The sequence below is a fragment of the Peromyscus eremicus genome, unplaced genomic scaffold (assembly GCF_949786415.1).
Source record: "Peromyscus eremicus unplaced genomic scaffold, PerEre_H2_v1 PerEre#2#chr22_unloc_1, whole genome shotgun sequence".
NCBI lineage: Eukaryota > Metazoa > Chordata > Mammalia > Rodentia > Cricetidae > Peromyscus > Peromyscus eremicus.
In genome coordinates this window covers 3,904,673-3,909,649 of record NW_026734286.1, presented here as the reverse complement: position 1 = coordinate 3,909,649, position 4,977 = coordinate 3,904,673, and the positions used below count along the sequence as shown (strand labels likewise).

The following is a 4,977-nucleotide window of genomic DNA, read 5'->3' as shown; positions in this document are numbered from 1 at the left end:
TTTAATATGGAACGCTTCATGAATTTGCGCGTCATCCTTGCGCAGGGACCTTGCTAATCTCCGTGTCGTTCCAGTTTTAGTATACGTGCTGTAGAAGCGCAGTTTTAGTATACGTGCTGTAGAAGCGAGCACCACAGTGCTAACTTTTAAGTGTTCTACAGGTCTGGAGACTGCAGTGCGAGCCCATATATAATAAATAATAAATAAGTAGATATATATGTTTATTTATTAAGGGGTGCAGTGGGGAAACAGACTCACTAATACAGAACAAGGAAGACACCCCGCTGCCGATCCTGCAGTCCGGCTGCTGCTGTCCTGTCTGTCCTTCTGCCCCGGGAGGGAAGTGGACCCACCTCAAGCTGCTTCTCACTTCTCACCATTCAACTCAAGACCACTCAAGAGAGCATGAGCTCACCCCCTCCTCAGTTTTAACCGTCACTACCCAGAAAGGGCCCGAAGGTCATTGGTTGAACGGAACAAATTCCCACAACAGGAGACCCTTTCAGCAACTCACAAGAGAGGATGAACAATCCATTCTTAAAGAGTAAATGAGAGTATTTTGCTAAGGGAGAAACAGATGCTCCGCAAAGCCATATATATGGTTGTTGATTGAAATTCCCAGGATCAGGCGTTGGTTGGCTGACCCTTGGAGCTGTTGGCCAAAGAAGCCTTAGAGGTCCCCCAAATATAAAGACTACTGCCATGGTTGTTGGCTGTATTCCTGAACTGAATGACGAGACCCTATGGCTGAAGAAGTCTCATACTTTGGTTGCAGGACTTGGAGATATAAAGCTAGGTCTGGGCTAGCTCCTTTAGTGCCAGACATTGCTACTAAGGATGCTGGTTAGGATTAAGCCCCAAAGTCCTACTCGGCTGTCGATCCTGTACGCTTCATGATGGCAGTGCCAGGCAAGCTGTACCAGCTAGTTGCAATAGCAGCACAGATGGTTATGGAAGAATCAACTCTTTGACTGGACACAAGGCCGGCTCCACAGGGGAACATTTGTAACTGGTACTAGGAACATAGAAAACAGCCTGTGGTTGGGGAGCCACAGGTTCTAATGGGGAAGACACTGCTGGTGTTTATTAAGTGGATGTGAAATGCCTGTCAAACTACATTCTAAATATTTGTGCTTGTGTCCATAAATCAGTGTTGTTGTCAGCCTCAACTCACAACCACTAGTGAAGAACCTGAGAACAAGGGCCAGGTACTCATGAAGTTAGTTCTTTCTTTCTTTCTTTCGTTTTCATTTTCTTTTTTCTTTCTTTTTTTTCTTCCAGACAGGGTCTCTCTGTGAAGCCCTGGCTGTCCTGGAACTCACAATGTAGACCAGGTGGGCCTTGAATTCACAAGAGATCCGTCTGGCTCTGCTTCCTGAAAGCTAGGATTAAAGGCGTGTGCCACCACTGCCAGACTTCAGTGGCCTGACTCTTAGGCAGAAATGGACATTTATCTTCACCTTCAAGACTCAGAAAACTCTGAGGAAGGGAAAGAGGTTGGAAAGAATGTAGGATGCCTGAGGAGAGAGTAGAGTGTTGTATGACATTTTCCTCTGAATTACAATATTCTCCCCAAAATGAAACATTTGCTCCAGGGAGATAAACAAATACCCATGTGGAGGAAAACTGGAACTTGGAAGACTCGTGGGGAGTGCCATCCAGCAGTCAAAGGCAGAGTAAAGAATTGCTTGGGGACAGAGTAAGCAGTTGCTAGGGAGACTGACAAGCTGAACACAGAAAGGAAGATTCTTGGAGTGTGCCACTTCCTGCAAGCTGTGTGGTGAGCTTCAGGCTCGCAGTTTTGGGAGCTGTTACCCATGCTGGAGAGGGCTTTCTGGTGATGCATTTGAGCCATGCCTTCTCTTGTATGAAGCCCCTCACCCACACTCCTGTTTGTAACCCCATTAAAAACCCATTAGCTTACTAAATTGGACATTGCTGCAACTGTTACTCTGGACTTCCGTGGCCTCTCTTTCTGGGGTGAGTAAATGTGTGTTATGTTGTGTCTGCTCAGGAAAAGTCTGTCCTATAAGGACTCACATGATAGAGAGAACTGACTCCTGAAAGTTATCATCCGACCTTCACACACACACACACACACACACACACACACACACACACACCCCAAATAATAAATATAAAATGTAATTTAAAACAGAATGAACATCTGCAGAAGCAGAGTTTATGTGGACACTGCACACAGTAGGCACGTCTTTGAAGAGGACCCGGCATATAGTAGAGCTACCTTCCCACACTCTGGAACCTAGTAGAGTACTTGTTCACAGCAACTCAGTAATAATCGCCAGTCTCTTCCCTCACTCTGCTTTCGTTTTTCTTCTCTTCAGTCCTCCTCTAACACCCTCAACAAGAAGTGCCTTTCCTAGGTGGGAGGCCAATCCCACAGTCAGAGAAAGATGGGGTGGAAACAGGACTCACTCGGTGTTCCCTGGCTCTCCCTCCCTTGCCTGGACCTGGTATCCTCAGAGCTCCTCTTAGCTTCACTCCTCACGTGCTCAGCCCTGCCTCAGCCACGTTCTGGCAGCTGGGCCCTTTATCCCTGCAGTCTGACCTGGTTAATCCCCAGCAGGGCTGGGGTCTTTATTCCTGATTGTTTCTACGCAGACCTTGGCCTTCTTGGAGGCAGAACATGGATTCCCCCAGGCTGTGCTGCTGTGCTTAGGGCACAGGGGCACCATGGAGCCTCTTAGCTCTGCACCCAGAATTGGTGTGTGCTATCCTCTAACTTGAGAGATGCTCTGAGGCCAGGCTTGGCTTGGTCCTGTTCTCCTGGCCCTCAAGCCCCTAAATACTTTTATCTACTGTACCCCATCCTTAGAAGGTGCTGCAATAAGGCAAATCACCTTTGTACACACGCCCAATCTTGCCCTACATTCCACGAAGGAGTGTCCAATCTTAAGGACAATGTGCCCATGGTTTATGACCATAAATTGCCTTCTCTTAACACAGTTGGCCTAACCCTACTTTCTAGGCTGGGAGAAGGTAGCTGGGCCTAAGAGGTATTAGCTGGTTCAGCCCAACTTGGCCCCTCATGGCATTCTCCAGGGGCAAAAGGGCTCCAGAGGAGGAGTGGGGAGGCTGTGGGCAGACACTGCTCTTGAGAGAAGATGACACGTGGCTGGTGGGGGGCTCTGTGGAGGGTCCTGACTAGGGATGGAGTAGATACTGTTAAAAGGCTGACACAGTTCCAGAAGCTAACTGGACCAGGGGATGGGGATTTCTGGGTAACTGGGGCAATGGTCATTTCCATCTGATTTTGGCAAGCAGGTTGGGACTCTAGTGTGAGACCAAAATGAGCCATCTTAGAAATAAGACCAAAATGCTTTCACCCTAAAATTAAGGCCTAAGATTTTTCCTTTTGGGAATAGGCCATTAGTTACTGAAACCAGTCAGTTCAGATTCCAGAAACCAGGAAGTGTAAAAGTACAGAGTCACAAGATAGTCACGAGGTAATGCCTGCCAGACTATGGAATGTCCTCTCCCTGGTTTCCAGGGTAACTGACCATAAAAATGCCCCCACCTGAGGGCAGCCAATGAGAAATGGTGGTGGGCAACCACTCCCTTAGAAGTAATTTCTAGAAGCCCCTAGAAGCGAGCCAATCAGAATTGTACCTGTACTAGCACCCCTAAACGATGTAACCTTGTGACTTTTCCCTTTAAAAGCTGAGCTTGCAGATAGGTGGGCACTTCCTCCAGCCTCCACTGTGTTGGATGTATTGGACGAAGTCCCTGCCTAGGCTTGTATTTGGATATCCCAGAATTAAACCATGCTTTTGCATTCCGGCATGCTCGTCTTTGGTGGTCTCTCTGGGGGTCACGATCTGGGCACAACATTTAGGGGCTCTCCGGGATCCCCAGAGACCCCCCCGCCATGACCCCTAAGAGCTCCAGAGGTCCATCTACACCGATCGGTAAGAGCGCTCCATTTTCTTGTCTTTGCTTTCCTTTTACTTTCATTTTCTTATCCAAAGCCGGCGGTTGAATCTGACAGGCTCTCACCTTGGTGGACGCGCCTGTAAGGTGACCCTGGAGGAGTTGGGAGACGTTCCAACCCCTCATCAGGATGTGGGGTCCCCATAGGTCCCCCGTCACAGGACGCCCGTGAGGGGTCCGTCTGGGGATCGGGAGACTCTGTTGAGTTGTCCTTGTCCCATCCCTACGGTCTTTGGCATAATCAAGGCTCCCTCTCCGGACTCTCCTCTGCCTGGACCATCTGTAGGGCCCTTGTTCTTCCTTTTTGTCTGCCTATCTTGTCCGTCAGTGTGATTTGTTATACCTATATAAATGTATAAATGTGTGAGAACTGTGGCCACATGTGTGAGTGTTTTATGCCTGAGCTTGTGTATGCGTTGGGACTTGTGGGCCGGCTTGCCGGCTGAAGGGATGGAGACCCCTTCGGTGGTTGAACTGGCACAGACTAACCTAACATTGCTTCCTTGCTCTCTCTGACCAGAGCACAGGCAGCAGAACTTCAGGGACCCAGGGTGCCGCTGAGAGAGCTAGGCAGCCTGTGAGCATCATGGGGGCCTAGACGCAGTGGGTTTGGGGCCCCAGCTCATTCAGAGAGCTTTGGAGTAGAGACTTTACAGCACGATGAGGTGGCAGCCAGATTGGCCCAGAGGTCGCGTGGGAACTAGGCATGGCTGTGTGCTAGGGCAGGCTATGAGCACTGTGGGGCCCAGATATGGCCGGCAGGTTCTGGCTGGGCTCCTGTGTGGACATGGGGCAGAGCTGGCAGGAGCCAGCAGGAGCCTCAAGGAGCTCAGTGTGGGGGCTGGTGGAGAACTAACTGCCCCTCCAGGGTCACAGCTGTGGAGTGGCCTACAAATCTGTGGGCCCAGCCAGGGCATGGAGTCACTTCCAGTCTGCCATTCTCGTGTTCTTGAAAATCTGAGGTTAACAGCAATCTTTTTGTCCCCATGGTGCTTGCTTTCCCTGTCCTCTTCCTCTTCAATGCTG

General features: G+C 49.6%; 1 pseudogene; it reads right to left on the bottom strand.

Annotated features, from left to right (window-relative positions):
• Positions 1–100, bottom strand: LOC131900847 (U6 spliceosomal RNA; annotated as a pseudogene).
• Between the last annotated feature and the right edge of the window lie 4,877 nt (positions 101–4,977).